The sequence below is a fragment of the Notothenia rossii genome, assembly GCF_949606895.1.
Source record: "Notothenia rossii genome assembly, chromosome: 8".
NCBI lineage: Eukaryota > Metazoa > Chordata > Actinopteri > Perciformes > Nototheniidae > Notothenia > Notothenia rossii.
This window is the reverse complement of record NC_136906.1, coordinates 17,102,357-17,121,465: the sequence shown is the minus strand read 5'-3', so window position 1 is coordinate 17,121,465 and position 19,109 is coordinate 17,102,357. Positions and strand designations below refer to the sequence as shown.

The 19,109-nt window shown below is 38.8% G+C and overlaps 1 long non-coding RNA gene across 1 annotated transcript in view; it reads right to left on the bottom strand.

The window, feature by feature from the left end:
* The window catches only part of LOC307016094, a 32,245-nt gene extending 14,369 nt beyond the window's left edge, over positions 1-17,876 (bottom strand). The window contains exon 1 of the long non-coding RNA XR_013801760.1: positions 17,767-17,876. This is a non-coding gene — a long non-coding RNA (uncharacterized lncRNA). The remainder of the gene's footprint in view (positions 1-17,766) is intronic.
* Positions 17,877-19,109: the final 1,233 nt, after the last annotated feature.

The following is a 19,109-nucleotide window of genomic DNA, read 5'->3' as shown; positions in this document are numbered from 1 at the left end:
CTGCTGCCAAGAAACAGTCTGTCCTGCCACAGTGCCGCAGTACACTGAGACAGCCTGGACACGAACAAGAGTATGGGCCAGACACCCCTTTCTCCCCTCTCCCTCTAATGTCACGTATTTCTCTAGAGCGGGTGGGTCTCACTATGTTGTGACTGCAGAGCTGAGAGAGAGGGAGAGACACGTTTGCAGCCTTCCTGAATCCTCTGAAATATGTTCAGACAACAACAAGGAGGCACAGAAATATAGCTGTCCAGCTTTCTATGCTTTCTTTCTTTCTGCTTAGATTATCTGAATACGATATTCTTCCCAGGGTGCACTATGGATTCCTGCATGTCTGTGGTTGGCACTAATGCATGTCTCGTGGCCCAGATTCTGGCCTGGGGCGCTGGCACCCTTTGAGCCCACACCCAGTGCCATGCTGCACACTCTTCACCACTGACATCCTCCACTCTGACCAGAGACTGTAAACGCCAATGTAGTGGACCACACACACACTCCCACTGTGAATTAGCTACTTGGTGCAGTGGCATGCATGAAGAAACACACACACACACACACACACACACACACACACACACACACACACACACACACACACACACACACACACACACACACACACACACACACACACACACACACACACACACACACACACACACACACACACACACACACACACACACACACACACACACACACACACACACACACACACGATTGGGCTTAAAGGGCTCAGTCATTTTGTCATATAAACTACAGAAACATTCACATGCATTCAAAAACATTTTTAGCAAAAACAAGATTTTTTTTGTGTTCGTCATAATCTTGTTTCAAAATACGGTTTCAACCTTGTTTAAAACCATTACTGATGTACTTTAAACAGACAATACGCAAAAAGTCAGATTTGATTAAAGTCTATAAAAGGTGGTGCTGCAATTAAATGTTTTACCTGCAAATGCTAAATGACATATTGATCTAACGTGTAACTTTTAAATAATTAAATTAAAATGTTTGCATCAGGTCCTTCGAAAGAAAATGTGTGTAAATACATAAGATACGATAAGATAACTTTATTGATTCCGATTTGGGAAATGTTTTGTTTTGCAGCAGCATAAAAAGACAAGGCATTGTACAATACAAATTCAAAGACTAGAAATAAACAAGAAAGTATAAAATATACATGTTGTATGCAAGGTATTATATATACAAATATATATACATAAATATATGACAGAAGCAATATTAATATTATAAATTAAATATTGAACATCATTTAAGGTCATTTAAACAAATATATATCTTTACCCCTGAGAAAAGCAATATTATTATCGACTATAAATCATGAAATCTCATTGATCACTTTTGAAAGGAGGAAAAACAGCTGGGGGATACATTATTTATTTTATATCTTTTGTCAAAATATAATGAAAACATTTTATGCCATTTTTATTTAAAAAAAAACAACATGAACTTTGTAAGTGTCCAGTATTTCCTCATTGTAAAAACTGGTTGTCTTTATATTGCATTTGATACAGTAACCATTACATACTATCTTACAGTAAATAGCACTGTTGTAAATCAGAGTAGATGGCACAGCCATGCAGTAGGTGAGCTGCTGTAGGATGTGGGCTGTTTGTACTGCACGACAATGTGTACTTTGCAGGCCTCTGCGGGTTAGAGCCGCGTGTATATAATGGCCAAGCTGTACAGTAGCTGACCACTTGGTGACAGATGCCAGCTGACAGGTGGGACCAACACCTCTTCTAAATCTTAACGCCCGGGGCCCAGGGCCTCACTCCTCATGCATGTTAGGCACTGCAGCTCCTTAGCTTTTAATACCTTTAGAAAGGATGCAAATATATCAACTAAATACAAACTTCTACTAAAATACAGGTAGCCTGTGGTTTCTTTGAAAATATAGGAAACGGTAAATACCCAGTTTTTTCACAATCATCCCAGCAACTTTTGACAGCGACAAACTCCTTGGCTTGCAGTTTTTAAGGTTACACACCTTATTAGTTGAAAGCCCAAGGCACCAATCAGTCACTGAAACAGAGTTTTCCCGAAGTTCATCCTGCTACAAGCTCTGCAGAATTTAAACATCTTTGCAAACACCTTTGGAGCACCGAGGCGTCCTGTCTGCTGTTCCCTCCGGCGAGCAGTCTCCCCTCCCACTATGAAGTCAGTCATAGCTTATCTTTCCTGCTTTTTTCATTATCAGCAGCAGGTGTGCCATTTAAAAATGGGGTCATGCTCCCTGCACTTGATTCAAGGGGTGATGATGAGGCTGATCTCTTTGTCAATGAGCACAAGTATCCCTGTCAGCTGACATTCATTGGGCCCTCGGTCGCCATCGTGGCCTCCAGATGACTCCATTGATTTACCTTGGACATCTGTGGTCAGACTGGTTTTACTGGTGTGGCTTCTTAAGTGCCCTTTGCACTAAAGCTTACGTCAGGCGTGCAGCATAGAGTAAACAGCTTTTCCGATCCATCTAAATATTGGAAGGAGGGAATGAAAAAGGGGTCAAAATCAACTCGGCTGGAACTCAAAAGACCCTTCACATGGGTTGAGGCGGGCTGCATCTCGCTCTCAGAGCTGGGAGGGAGTTGCCAAGCTGCGTGTGTTTTTTCACCAGTTTTAAATAAACAAGCCCAACTCCAGATTTAATGAGCAGGAAAAGCAGGCTGATGAAGGAAATCTATTTATTTAAGGACTGATGCCACATGATAAACAGTGATCTCTTTGCGTCACTTATTATGCATTTCTGGAAGTGAAGTGCAAATGACGGCACGATTGCCAAGAAGAACATAGGAACATATTTATAATAACCTGTGAATGAGTCTATGAATGTCATTTGAATACAGTATTTATTTTCTGCTGTTTCATGGAATCTAAAATAACGAAGAGATTATGGCCCAAGGCTGGGAACGAACTCCTGTTTCTTTGGTATTGGGTCCCATAACTGAACCAAGGTGAATCCCCCCCGTACAAAGCTACATTTGCATAATAGGGACAGAATTACACACGTCAACATAAAAACACAACCACCCAACCCAGACATAAAACTGCTATCCTCATGATCTGTTGACTTTGTGAGCAAATGACATGAGTGAATGGAGCTGATAAGAGTGTAAACATCAGTAAACATCATTAGATGAGTTGAGAAAAGATCTTTGTGTAGGAGTTGAAATACAAGTCACACTGGGTGAGTAACAGCAGTGAATCCCGAATCTTCAAAGTCTTTGTCTAGGACTCAGATGGTAGCTGCTGTAAAACTGTATGTTAGTGTAGAACAAAGGTCCTCTGTGTGTATATACGTGTTTGTTTTAGAGCAAGACCAACACATTTGGCAGGCCAGTATCTAGTCGATCGTTATTAGCCTTTTGCAGATACATTGAAATCGATTTATATCCGCTGATAAGTCCTTAAGAAAGTGAAGCACAGGAATGCAAAACAGATGCGAGAAAATTTAGAAACATTTATTGCATGTATGATCACAAGAGCGCACTTGCAACTTGATTTTCAAACTGTAAATGTATCATGTGCCCAGTTCTTAATAAAAAATGCACTTGATTTGTTATAATGAATTATCTTTTTTATAAGATATGCTTAGATCTGTGTTACGTTTTTTGTTTAGTTTTATTGTGTTTCTTTGTTGTGACTTGCCTATACTGTATGTGAAAATATAATTTATATTCTGAATCTGTTTAATAAAATATTCAGATAATAAAAAGTGTATAAAAAAAGGTTTATTTAAAGGCTCATTTAGATTAAGTATTATTCTTTTAAAACGATATGATAATTTGATGGCATGTTACAATTGGACTTTAGGAGGCTTTATGCTTTATACTTGAGAAGAGTATATAAAAAGTCATATTGGGGGGAAAAAACACAACTTCCTGTAAACATATTTATTGTCAGATAAATCTCAAGTTAAAAGGCGTTCATCTCTCACTAAGACAAAGTGCTCAGCCAGAAAAGCTTTTTACGCGACATTGGGGAAAAGAGAAATGTGCAAGAGGAAGACAACCATGACACTAATGATTTTTCAGGGGGGCGAAAAAGGAGAAGATATTATAAATACAAAATTTGAAAATAAGCAAAGTACCCTGACATTATCCAGAACTGGCTTTCAGATTAGAAGCTGCGAAGCATTACGGCCTCAAGGCTTTTGTCATCTCCAACGTGGGGAGCCGGTTTGGAAGGAGAAATGAGGAAGTGCACTCCGCTTTGGTGTCAGGTGGGTTTCAGGTTCCTCTCCCCCAAATGTTTTTAGTGTTGACTTTCATCTTGTTGCCTGCTTGCAGCTCTCCTGGGCCTACTTATCATGTACAACAAGAATGATAGATGACCTCAGGGAGGGATCCTCAGCTTCCAGAGCTGATGCAGCAGCCAGCTCGTAATTCTTGGACTGTGTAGAGATTGAATTAAACTTGAAACCGGTCGACAGCCAGAGTATGAAAGGCTATTACTTTAGCAGATCTTTTTTGAGTCAGGGAGACAATGTAGAAACAGGTGCATGATTTGTTTGTCATTCTTGTTTGTCTATGTAAATATATGTCAGTTTGGCACGGGGTGTACTTTTCCATTTATTTTTTCTCCTTTTTTTCATCTACATGGCGTTAATGTTTAAACCGTCACGTATTAATCCTTTTTTTTTTAAAGATGTAAACTAATAAACCAGTTTGTGTTTTCATAACACAAAGTTATCATACCTAATTTAAATGCATGAATGGCTTAGTAACATCATCAAATGTTATGTTTTCTTGAAGAGGACATGCATTCAGACCAAGGAAAAACATGGTCTGATACCCAGAACAGTACAAACACAGATAACATGCATGTTTGATTTGAAGCTATGCAAATATATTACAGTGGTTAACTCTGAGCTCAAAGCCAGGAGATGACTTAGATGATATATGCTGCTTTGCTTATTTAAACCAACAGATACGGGGAACAGTCAACAGGCATTTCTCTGCACCTGCGTTTTTTATAACTGCATACTTTACGATCTGGGTACAATATTCTTCACCATCAGCTATACAAATAGATAAATCTAACTTTTCTTTTTACCAGCAGAACAAAGCAATTGCTTGATCTCCTTGGTAAATAAAAAAGGTGTTTTCTTAATAAACTTGAGGCTTTCTCAGTTATATACCATGATCCTCATCCAAGTTGTCCATCCTTATGCTTTGAATTTCTTGCGGCCACTAACTTCATACAGGTGAATAGATAGTGATCATATCCTCTGTTTTAGTATATAATATAATATTTCCATACGTCTATTTACTAGCGCAGTTTATTTAGCAAATTGTTTCTTTAGCACGTTGTTTGAAGGATACACTGGTGTAATATAGAAAACATTTGAATAGATTGCATGCAGCAAATGATCACATTTAAATCTCCAAAACATTGTATAAGATAAAGCCAATGCAATTACTAGGCCATAAAGGGAATAGCCACACATATTGCCGTGCACAGAGTTGTAGATACAGTAACATAGTAGGTTAACTGTATATCCTTCATGTCACATTTAAACTGAGTTATATGCAGGACAACTCACCCAATGCTGACATAAATAGGGCAGGCAGGTGGCTGGCCTCCTTGGTCAGGATAGTGGACGGTCAGAGAGCGTGTCTGTAGACAGGTCAGGCAGGAATGTGGCTCTTTGATCCCTGGATTATAGCTCATCTGCTCTTCTCTGATCTAAGGGGCCCTTCAGATCCTATTGATATGTTACCTCTCTGTCATGATATGCAGATCGTATCACCTGCATGGATCCTCAGCTAGGATTAAACAGATTGTAATATTATACCATCAGTCTTCCCAGGTCAAAATTGCAAAAAATGTGCTTTCATATTTGACATGTCTCATTACTTATAGTGATTGTGTAATCAACAATAATAAAATATAAAATGATTGTTTGCAGCTATAAATACACATACATTTTCGGTCACAAAACCAACAAAAAAATACCCTCAAACTAAGATGAATTCATAAGAGAGTTTAAAGTATTTTTGCAATTATTAGGTTCATACTAAAGAATAATACAAAAAAGTAGCAATTTTCATGGATACTGTATAAAACAATATATCAAAAAGGTACCTGCACTTCAGAACATAGGTAATATTGAACAATATTTGAATCTGGTGATGTATGAGTTCTTACATGGTCAAACAGAGTGACCATCAAACTAATTGCCTGCATTAAAGGATTGCAACTTTACAAGTACTGGTATTGCTACATTGAAGCGAACGTGTGACAAAGTTGAGGAATCAGTAACGTTTTTTATGAGGCACATTCCTGTGCACAAGGAATGCCGACCGAGTGACCTCAAAAAGAAGAGCTGTGCTGGATGGGGGCTGAACTTAAGTAACCAATCAGGTGTTAAATTCCCTCCATGTATTGGCTCTTATTTACTGACCCCTCCTGTGAGACTGTACTGTCATAACTGTTCTTTTCCCTCATTTGGTGCAGTAGTGATGACCCTGTTTATCAACAGTGGAGCGTTGCTGATAATATGCTGTGATAACTCTGGCCAGACCATTAAAAGCCCTATTATGATTAAGAATGGATAAAAACATGTGCATATCATTAAGATAGTTTAATTATAAGATGATCCACATTCGATAAAAAGTATCTAATGGTTCATTTGAAGTGATTTCCCTTTACGTTCTACATGTGGAAAAGATACAAATAGTTTTCATGCATGACACCTCAGTTCTCCTTCTAACAGCCTTTGGTTCACAGGTAGGAACAAACAGAGCTCCTTTACATGAACTTCAGACAGCTTTTGGTGTCCACCGCCTCTGACGAAATTGCTCTTGCATTCCTGGCTAGGGTGAGTCAGATAAAGAAACTGTGTAAAAGCACATGCACCTTTCTGTTCAGTCCCTCAGGACAGTACATGTGTACATGAGGGCAGAGATTGAGTCATGTCATTGCTAATAGTCCTGATTTCAAAATAAGGAAATAATGCACCATTTTAAAGTTTGCTAAATCTTTTGACTGCTATCATGTCTAATGTCACTCAACAGGATCACCTGTTGATCTAGGAAGTCCATGAATTGACTTTCCTGCTTAGCAACTCACAGCTTTCTCCACATTAGGTGCCAACGCAAGTTATGTTTTCCTTTTGGTATAATTAACATGTCAGCACAAGGGCTAAGCCATTAATCTACTCTGCTAGGTGAGCGACTTGAACACAATAATTTACAATCTAATGTTTGTGAATAGGTTATTTTAGGCTAAGTCTATACCATAGTGGTTGATATCACACTGAGAAGTTTTATTCAATTAGGAAACAAATGACCAAATGAATGTTTATTCCCCAATCCAACCATTGAAGCTACAGAGAGTTCAGTAGATGTAATATGCTTCAACACCAACACAAAGTGTACCTTCCTCAACCTCACCACAGCTCTTAGACAATAATTACAGCCTTTTCATGTCTCATGTGTTTTACATTTCCTCTTTCAGATGACAGTGCAGTGAAGCATTCCTCCACAAGTCCCGCAGAGTTTGCTCAGGTGTGGTTTGGAGGTTAAACCTTTTATCTGAGTATCTGCTGATCTGACGATACACAACTATAAGAGTGATTGCCGTAGAAAGGGGCAGAAAGAGTGACTTACTGTAAGCTGAACCATATGTGTGACAAACATGCATTTAACATTGAATTCATAGTCATATGAAAAAATAATCACAGCTAAAAACAAATATTTGCGATTCTCAGCTGATAGGCTGCTGATTCATTGTGGGTCTCATGACTCAGTTTGTCATGTATGAAGGTTTAGGTCTTTGGGCTGTAACATCAACAGAATCAGCCTTTGATACAGCCATTGCCTCAGCTGAGACTTACAGTCTGACCCGGCGTTTAGTTACAAGGTGGGTGTGCTTAGGATATACTGTGGCTTCCTTTGTGGCAACACTCTCATTTGGAACCATGTTTAAGGGAAAATATAAAATGTACCCTGTATTTTTACCCGGCACACATTTAATCCACTGGCAGTTTCCTGCCGCAAATCCTTCCTGTCACACATCATGTTAAAAAAATAGCTAATTTCCCCGTAGGCTAGTCTTTGCATTTACACTGCATATGAATAGACATACTATTAAACACACACACTATAATTATACCTGTGTTATGAATGTACCCACCCTTCCACATACCTTCGTCTGTACAGTAAGTGAGTGGGTGCAATTAGAGCCCTCACCTGTCAACTTTAATAATGGAAGAAAGTACCGTTCATAGCAGGGATTCATTATATTTTAAACTAATCAGACCCTTTTGTTAATGCAAAGCATAAATAAATACATTTTATAAGAAATATATGCCCAGTGCATAACAAAAGAAAATAATTAAACATTAATGTTGCGTGAGGTGGGACTTATTAAATCCCACAATAATACACAAGTTTTCACTATTTCCTTTAACCGATGCAGTGGGCAGGAGGCCAACAATCTCAGACAGATAAAGTATGAGGCTGCTGTCTCAGCTAATACTCAGACGAGACATCCTTTAGACCAGGACTGATTCATTCTTAGGCAGTCTCCCACCCTTTAGTGTATCAAACTATTTATACACAACGGAGGCACATATAAAGATTATAATTGCCAGGCAAAGTCAATATTGAATTTGTAATACTTTGCAAAACTCAGGTTTCTTGAAGATGCTCACTCACTAACTTTTATCAATATGTCTCCTGTCCAACCAGGCGGGATAAAACATTAGACCTGTGTTATGGGTCAGTAAAGGAAGCCTATAAGTCAGTCCCACTACCCCCACTGGGCTCTGCTGATCATAACTGTGTGCATCTACTGCCCATATACAAAACAGTTTTGAAGCGAGAGAAAACATCGACAAAGGACATAAATGTCTGAACAGAACAATCTGTAGCCTATTTGCAGGAATGTCATGACTGCACTGTTTGGGATATGTTTAAAGAGTCTTGTGGTGCCGACTAGGATGAACTTGTTGATGTACCATGCTCATATACAGCCTTTTGTAAAGACATGATTATTCCATGTAAACAAGTCAAAATATACCCTAATAACAAACCACAAAGGCGGTTAAGTCCAGCATTCAGAAAAAGAAACAAGCTTTTAAACAGGGAAGTGCCTCTGATCTGCATAATGCTAATAGGGAACTTTAAATAGAAATTCTGAAAGCTAAACAGAATTTTAAATCTGAACTACAAAACAAAATGGCTGCAAACAACCTTGGCTCAGTCTGGAGTAGCATGAAAACCATAACAGGCCTCCGGGAAACAAAGAATAGCTGCCATGTGACTCTCGATGGCTTTAATTCAGCTGCTGAGTTTGCAAATGCCCTAAATCTTTTTTTTTCTCGATTTGACACATTTGATTTCAGTAATAATATATCTGAACTGAAGCTTAAACTTGAAGACAATAAGCATTTTAACATAGATCAGAGGGAAGTGGAAAAGGCCTTCCGTTTAGCAAAATTAAATAACAGTCATGGACCTGACAACATCTGCGGTCGTCTACTTAAACTTTGCGCAAAAGAACTTAGCCCTGTGTTCCAATACATTTTTGTGTCTTTACAGACACAGCATGTGCCAAAGGTTTGGAAGGATGCTGTGGTAGTCCCTGTTCCCAAATCCAGAGGCCCCAAAACTCTTAATGATTTTAGACCAGTTGCACTTACATCAATTCTAATGAAGACATTGGAAAAACTAGTCAGAGCAGAAATCTTAAGGAAGACTGAGCATGCACTCGATCCCATGCAGTTTGCTTACAGGCCACACAGAGGAGTGGAGGATGCCACGGTCACCTTATCTGACTTACTTTTTAAACACTTGGAGGGAAATGGATCTCATGCTAGACTTTTATTTGTGGATTTTTCCTCTGCTTTTAAAACAATTCAACCTCATATTCTAATTGGCAGACTTTTAGAACAATTTGAAATAAGCAAAAATCTTATGGGCTGGACTCTTGATTTTTTAACTAATAGGACACAAGGAGTGTGAGAAAATGGGACCTGATCAAGTCAGCTCCTCCATTGGCTCCCCACAAGGATGTGTCCTTTCGCCACTATTATTTATACTTTACACTAATATGTGTAAAAGCAGGTGGGAAAATAGGACAATTTTAAAGTATGCAGATGACTGTAATTGTTAGTAGGCTCCAGGACAATGAGACCAGCCACGGCCCTGTCATTGACGACTTTGTCAGGTGAGGAGTCCTATCTACAACTGAACATAAGCAAAACCAAGGACATGATCATTGATTTTAGAAGACATCCACACATACATGAATTCTTAACAATCCAGAATCAGAAAGTAGAATTTGTGCAATCATACAAATATCTCGGGACAATTATTGACTCAAAATTGAGCTCTGATCCAAACTGTGAAGCTGTGTGCAAAAGAAGGCACCAGCGTTTGTACTGTCTTAGGAAACTGTCCTATTTTAACATTGACAAAACCATGATGATCATGTTTTATCGTGCTTTTATCGAGTCAATTCTGTCTTTTTTCACTAATGTCATGGTTTGGTAACCTGACTTTAAAGAGCAGAAACTCTCTGAGTCAGATCGTAGTGGTCCAGCAGACTGATTGGTGAGCCACAGCTAAACCTGGAGACCCTGTACCTCAGGCAGTTAAAGCGGTTATCCAGTTCCATATTAGATGATGACTCCCACCCTCTGCACTCAGAATTTAAGCTTCTTCCTTCGGGCCGGAGGTTACTTGTCCCAAGGAGTAGAACGAAGCGGTATAAAAACTGTTTTATCCCAGCAGCTATTGCACAAATGAACACATCATAGGAGCGTCACACAGATGCCTATTTTTATTTATTTATTTAATTGTGAATTTTGAATGTCCATGTTTGTACTAGTGTTTTCCTATTATTTTGAGATTTGGTTGAGCAGGGTACTTTTACTAGTCCTTTTATTAGAGATGTGTCTGTTGTTTGTGTTTTTTTTTAGTGTCAGGATGAAACCCTTGTCTTTTTCTCTGCAAACAGAATCTACCTACGTGTACAAATAAATAACCTGAACCTGAACCTTTCTTTTTTTAACAGCGAATCATTTTGTTATGGGGAGCACAACACATGAAACAATGTAATCGTCCTCACTAGATTTGACAAAGTAACAGTGAGTGAGACTGATAGAGGACACCTGGTCAGACAGACAAAGAAAGCTCACAATGTGTATCAGAAGGAACGTTGCTGCATAATCTAATCAGTGCAGAGAGGGCTGTGCGACTGTATGTGCTCATTAATGAAAAACTAAAGTAAGTAAGCAGCAAGTGAGGAAGTAAAGACAGAATGTTTCTATAAAAGGGGATATCGCTAAGTCAATTAAAACAATACATGTAATGCTTCAATGCCGGAGAAAATGTATGGCAAACATGAAAAGTTGGTGTGTCTATACGGCAGCACCGCACCTGATTGTGTTAACTATGTGGCTTTTGATGCTAAATTAACCTCCTGTCAAAACTGAGTATTGTCACTGGCATATTTCATGATTGGGGTCAAAGGTGAAATAAAACTTACACCGTTCAGCTGCTTTTTGGTGTTCTTTCTTCAGTGGAAAATCTCTCTGTCTGACCTTAAAACACATCTACTTCCCATTTCCCCCCCTCACAACCAACGCACCCTCCCACTCATTTGACCTCTGACAACTGGGGCCCCTGTGCCACAGCCTATTGATTCCTTGGCATTGAACTTGAATCTAGGGGCCACAGAGACTACAATCAAAGAGGCATTGTCTCTCTCGAAGACAGATTGCAGACCAAACAATACTTGTTCACTTTCCCTCATTTCTCCATTCATAGAAATGGACCACTTATCCTCAGCTGTCCTGGACTTTTTGACTGCTCAGTTCATGAGGAATGCATGCATTTCCTCTGTATAGAAGATGTCCTATTTACTCTGACGGATCACCGGAAGATAACAATCTTTATACGCCCCTTGGCGTAACCCGACCAGTGTTGGTGGCAGGAAGTCAGAGAGGTCCCTCAAATCTACTGACAAAGAATAGAGCAAGAAATCCCAAACTCTTACATCTATATTACGGATTAACATCAAATATATGTCACACCCACACTAATATATTCTACATTTGTAACCTGAAAAGAATACAAATCTAGAATGCTGCATTATATTTATGCACAAGACCACAGTAATTAAACTGCCACCAACTCACAGACTGTTTCTCATTACAATTAGTTGTCACTGTCATCACCAGTAGAAGCATTGTGGCATTAACATGTCCATTAAGTGGACACGGCATAATTGCAAACCACATTTTTCAGCATAATTACAGGAAAAAGGTCTTAATGATTCCAGTGGAACAACAGTATAAACAAGTATGGTTTACTTTACCTCGAGCTGAAGCAAATAACATAAAACATTCAATGACTTCTGCTGGTGTAAACATGAGGCATCTGAGTTTCATTACAATGAAGAAATTAAATAAACAGTAGCCCGAAGAATACTGGTGGATGCATGCTTCATTAAAGTAAATGTTGTTGTAAAGTGGCTAATTATCATGGGGCACCCCTTTGGTGTACCGACAGTAAATAAACAAATTAATGAATATGCTCTCTGATTGGTACGAGATTGGACCCACAAATCACTCTTTGTACATACTGTAGGAAAGCCTTGCACTGAAAAGGATTTGGAAAACTATCGTTGGTTACACCTATACAATTTGAAATGCACCTGAATCTGTTGCAATTCCAAAATGTGACAATTTTGTGTAGTTATTTGGTTTAACAAATAAAAAAATGCTAAAAAGACATTGCACAAAATAAATGATTCGCTCTGTGTCCGTTTTGAAAAGAAAGCTTAAATTGTTTCATTTGGTATCTGCTCTTGCTTCACTCCCTTGACCTTGCATATATTCACACAAGAAAGCAACTTTTCAATGTCTTCAGCTACGAAAAGGAAATTTTTTTATGACATTTTTCTAACAAAATTAATCTCACAATGTGTCAATACTGGCCAGCCAGCCGGGCAGATAGGCAGCCATGTTAGAAACCTGTTGACCCTGTAGGTTGGGAGACAGGTTAGAGGAGGACGCTTAAACTCGAGGAAACTCCTTAAAAATACATCCATGAAAAGATTTTTCTCCATCCGACACTGCCAAAGAGTTTTTTGGAAAGTCAACCAAACAAGTCTTTGCAATTGTTTAAGATCATTTTGCCTTGATCGTGCCAACCATGCATCCTCTCTCTCACACTTGTGACTCACCAAGCTCTGCTGACATGCAGAAGTAGACATTAAATCATGTTTTCTTTGTCTTCTACATCTCACCATTACTGGCCACCCATTTCCTGTGCCAATGCTTTAATGGACTTGGTGTTATTTTCTCCCCCTAGGTGTCAATCTCATAGCAGCTAAGGCTGATCACTTTTCCAGTGTAGTCTTCCAACTTATTAACGATAATACATGAGGCAATAAACTGGTTTCTGAGGTGCGGCACCTTCAGTGCAAATCGGGATATATTTTTTTCTCACTTTTTGTTTCCTAGAAAATTGCAGAGCATGTGCCTGACTCTGGATAAAACATGTTCCGCACTGTCACATTGCTGAGTGGCAGTTCTGCAAGCAGATTGGCAGCTCTGAAACTATTACTATAGTCCTGGCAACTAAATCACAGTCATACGTATTAATGAAACAAAATAATAGTTGTCTCATCACTTATCGTGGTGCAGACTGCTCTGATGTAGCTCACTGGCAGCAAATTGCATGGATGATACCATTTAGAAGGCTAGGGGGTCAAGCTTCCGTCAACAATTCAATACATGATGTCTCTAAAACAACTTTTTAAAACCACAGAGACTTAGTAACAAGGTTGTTGGGGACTTCCAAACAACCTAGGAGCAAATAGATATTAAATCTGTAATACTGCACTGCTGACAGCCAAAAGCAAAGTCATATTTCCATTGACTGCACATTGCTCAAGCAGAAATTGCCCCTACAGTACACACGTGTGCCTTGATGGCTGCTGTATGTCAGTGGTTGGATGCCAGGAAGACAAAAAAAAACTCTGTAAAGGTTGAGGTGAAGTCTTTATGTCAAAACCCATCCATCATTCACCAGACTTAACAGTAAAACAATTCTGTCAAAACAGCCCAACTTCCAGGCTCTCAGTAGCATTGATCATATCAAACTGTCATAATAATCCACGATAGAAACAAAGATTAATCGTCTCATGTAGGAGTACTGATTAAACATGAAGAAAAGGTCAACTAAGGCATATTGGATTTCATGTAGCTTACATAGATAGCATTTCCCCCCTTAATGTTTCTCTTTACAGTGTGAAATGGGGGAGCAACAGTGATTCATATATCAACCTTTTGCACAATTCTCTATCTAAATAGCCAATCAGGATCCATTTAGGCAGCAGTGGCCTGGAACCTGAACTGACAGGCCTGGAAGAGGTGTTCTGCGCCACATGTGAGCAATGGAAGTCCTCAGCAGTCCTGCGTTGAAATCCATACTGTGGTTTGTACAGACACTGCTGATTACCACACTGCTGGTGCAGACGTGCAGGACAAGGTTGTCAGGTCTAATTGTATAATGGACAGAGAGTAAAATCACACAAATGATGAAGAATTTCTTGAGAGTTTGATTTCTTTCAGCCTTTAATTCATGTTCTACTGCTATGCTCTTATAAATCCTCTTATTTCAAGAATGCTTGTCATTGATATATTCAAATGAAACAGACAAGTGCATTGGTGACGTGGCAACCAGCACTGTTATTTTGTTTTTTATTATTTTTATTTATCTCATGTCAACTTGAGCTCTTAGACTGTTGCTCTGCTGCCAGATCACCTTTCAGGAGGCCTGCAATTTCAGTGTCCTGCCTCCACGCTTGGATTAGTTTGGTTTAAACAAACTGGCTCTGGGCTTTGTGAAACCGTTCAGACCACAATCATTGTTGAGGGCCCAATCAGACACTTCTACCCAAAAGTCCTCTCTCTTACCTCTACATTCTTTACATTTCTGATGCAAATGGCACTATTTTTAAATATATAAACATGATGCATAGTATATCTATGTTTTGATAAAACACACTTTTGATCACATTGCCAGAAGTTATTTAAGCTAAAAGTTATATCTGCCGGTTTCGATTTGGTTAATAACACGTGCTCAGTAACACATTTTACAATACCATTTGAAATATACTGTAAGGCTGTAAAGATACTTCTAACATTGACTGCACCTGCTGGCGTGATATGCTCATTATATTCAAAGGTGAGTGATGCTAAAAAAAACTACTTCACCTTTATGAAATACAGAGAGCTAGAAAACAAAGACAAAATACAGTTTGTATGATATATCCTTATAAAATGTGTCTGACGTTTGTTCTTCAGTGCTGAAATGACCTGCAGTGGACTAAGCACAAAGGCACCATGATGGCTAGCTTTACTGTTAAGACTTCCTCTTTTAAAAAGCAGGACTCCAAAGGAGCTCTAACATGAAACCCTTTGTTTACAGAAAGTACAAGTCAACTTACTTGGCAATGTACAGATTTAAAAACAAAAACAACGAAAAATGTCCTGAGACTCTCCTGTGTTTACTTTGAGAAGTTTGCCCGATTTGTCTCAATTGCTCAGCCACGTCACTGAAACTGTATATGTCCTGTCAAAACCAGGCAATATATGACAGATCACCCAGACTTGATTCATCTAGAATTTGGCATGTTTTGAAGTTGTGTACTCTTTCCATGGCGCCACGCTAAACTCCCTAACATTTAATTAATGTTCCTTTATTTACACTTCGACTTTACTTCTCTCTAAAAGAAAAAGTATGCCATGCATAAGTCAGGGTTTTTAATTATCATTGAATACCAATAAAAGGTTCCTGCCAGGAAAACTTGGCCAGTGTTTGGTTTGCTCCGAGTCCAACACAACTACAGCCTCATAAAAACATTATCCATTTACATTCCTTTCATTACCACCTCAGGACATCTTTGAGTGTTTCTCCAGAAAGCACCGTTTTAATTTGTGAGAATGTTATGCCTTGTGAGAGTTTACTTTATGATGGGTAATACAGGACCCAACAAATCCCTAATTTGACACTCATAGTTTAGACATCAATTTAAAAATCTTGGATTCCAAGACGCTGCTTGCATTTGGCAAAAAGGGGCCTCGTCTCATATACTAGTGTATGGCTTCTCGAGCATTTCTATGGAATATCCTCCAGGGCCTAAGTTGTTTATTAAATCGCCAAAGCGTGACTGTTTTTACAAACTAACCACAATCCATCCATCATTCTATACCAAGTAACAAAATTAGTCTTCTTCCACCCAGGGACCTAAAGACAGAGTATACTGGGCTTCCTGTATGCTCAGAGGGGATAAAGGTGTTTGGAGAGCCTGTGTTTGATATTGCACAGACACCATGTAAACAGCATCATCATCATCATTCCATGCAGGGCACACAGATCCTACTCGCTTTACCTCAAACGCGGAGACAGTGCTATATAAATACTGAAACACCTCTTGGCATTTTTAGCCAAAGTTTGATCAAATATCCAGCGCTGTGTTTATAGTCTTTTACCAAAAAGAAGCCCATGTCTAATTATTATACCAGATTTCGAGGAGTGCCTATATTACCTGTGCCAAGGAGGTTATCAGTTGGCTTTGGTTCATTTGTTTGTTGGTTTGTTTGTTTGTCAGCAGGAGTATGGGAAAACTACTAGCCCGGTTTATATGAAACTTGGTGAAAGGGTGTAGAATGTTCCAAAGAAGAATCCATTACAATGTTAGACTGGATTGGCCTTGGCAGAGGTTTGCACTCTCCATGTGCCCTTCTAGTTGTAAATGTTTTTGGCTCTCACAAACCTAGGGCAGATTAATAGGATGCTGATATGTTTGTTTACCTCTTTGCTCTGTATATCAAATGTGATTAGAGCAGAATACAGGACCTAATTCGACAGAGGTAAGTGTTAGGAAACAGTATTTCATACCAGGACACAATAAATTCAGCTGAGATCACATCGACTTAATCATTTAAGGTAAAACTCAAAGTCAGAATATTCACATTGTACATTCTGTGTAGGACTGTATACTGTAAGTACTCCTTTTTACTTTCTCAGGCAACATGCATAGTTTATAAATCAAACCATCAGTGCTAAGACAGGTTGATGATGTCATTCACGGTTGATTTCCAGCAGCCGGCAGGGCTTTGATTAGCGCAGTAAATCTTCTCCTGTATGTCTGTTCTCCGGAGTGAAAGGGCAGCTTAATGGTCAGCCCAACATATGTTGCTGAATAGTACCTGCCTTTAACTGAGCTTTGTGGAAAGACTTGTATTTGCCAACTCTGGAATTATATTTCAAGACCTGGAAGCATTATGTGCTGTAGTTGACTTTTAAGAAATGTGGATGATTAGAACAATTTAAATCTACAAGTTTAAGATTAGTAAGGAAATGAATAACAGTTTTAAATGGCAATAATAATATTCGAGTATCTAATGGCCCATATCCTTACTTCTCTTTATACGGAAGCTGCAATTAATGTAATGTTTAAAATATAGGATAGTTTACTATACACTACAAGACTATACATTTTCAGTTAAGAAACCAAACCAACCAACTTTAAAACACAATACAGCTTTCTAAAAAGGATATCAAACTACAAAAAAGATAGCAAAAATCAGGTAAAATGACTCCCAGTGAATTTACTAATTACTTTCTCTCTGTGAATGGGAAATGCTTGAAAAAACACATTTCAAATTAGAGAATTTAGTTAGTTATTCAAAGTGCAAAAATAAATACCACTTACCTTTCATGCAAACAGCACATGTGGTATTTATCTAGCAGAATATATCTTCTATTTTACAACCGCATCATTGATGGGACACTTATCAGTCCTCGTAACACTGAAACAGAGCTCTGTCATGGCCTGAGAGTCTAAAGAACAGCAACAGTGTGAGAACAAGGTCCAAACTGTGAAACAAAGGGAGAGGGGAAGGCACTGGGAATATGAAACCAACATAACTTCTACTACACAAAATAGGCTTGGTCTTGCATCAGCTGATTGCCAAGGTATCACATATTCCCCCACTTCCAAAACCCACACAGATTATAATGAATGTTCAGGACTGACTCATTATTCCAATGTGCACACAAAGAGTAACATTGCATCCCAACATGCATTTGACTGTTGTCCAAGCTGTCATTGCTCAGGGAGCCTATGGTCTTAAGTGCTCAGTCGGTAAACAAATCAGGGTTTATTAAATACACACTTGTCACTCCCCACTAGCCATGCATGGGAACATTTATTTTGACAAACGTTGCCCCACAAGACTTAAGTGTCCCTGGCTGACGCCAACAGATAAATACCTCTGAATTAGGAAATGGATTGAATTTAGCCTTTAAAAAAAAAAAAAAAAAAGCTTTTAAAACATGGATTTCTCCCTATCCTTGTGGCCTATCTAAGGTCAATAAACAGTCAATGAGTGACACATGTAATTGCTTAATCTAATTGTGTTGGTTAAAATGTCTGACTACTGTACATTAAGGCCAAACAGTGAGCTGAAAAGAAGTGTAAGAACATGTTTATTTACAAAAGTTTAAATAAAAGTGTAGGGGGATTACCAAATCCAAAAGAAAGAAAGTAAGAGAGAAAACTGGGCAACATTGAAAATAGACATGCTGTCAAAACAATTAAGACACCAAAACACTTGTGTAAATGTACTACAGTATGTGTGCATGCATGCATCAATGCATAAGTGTGTTTACGTGATTGTGCCACATACAATACAGCATACTTGTGTGAGAATATGTTTTTTGGACTGTGAACATGCATTCAAATGCACTCAGTCTGGTGAAAAGGTCAGACTGAACAAATGGGAAATCTTAACTCATGTCTGAGCGAAGGTGCATATACATCACATTCATGTGACACTTTGCATTCATTTACTATAAGTGAGGTCAGGAGACTGACTGACTAAAAGTCCCTTCACCGTCGTGACATCTAGCAGTTTTCAGTTGCCAGGACTTTTTGGGCCACACAGAGGGAGTCCCCTTTCATACCGCCATCTGTCTGATGGTTGTAATACAGCAAGGCTGCAGTGGCACAAGTGAGTTGTCCGTCCTGCAAACTAACAGCCGGGGATTGGGCAG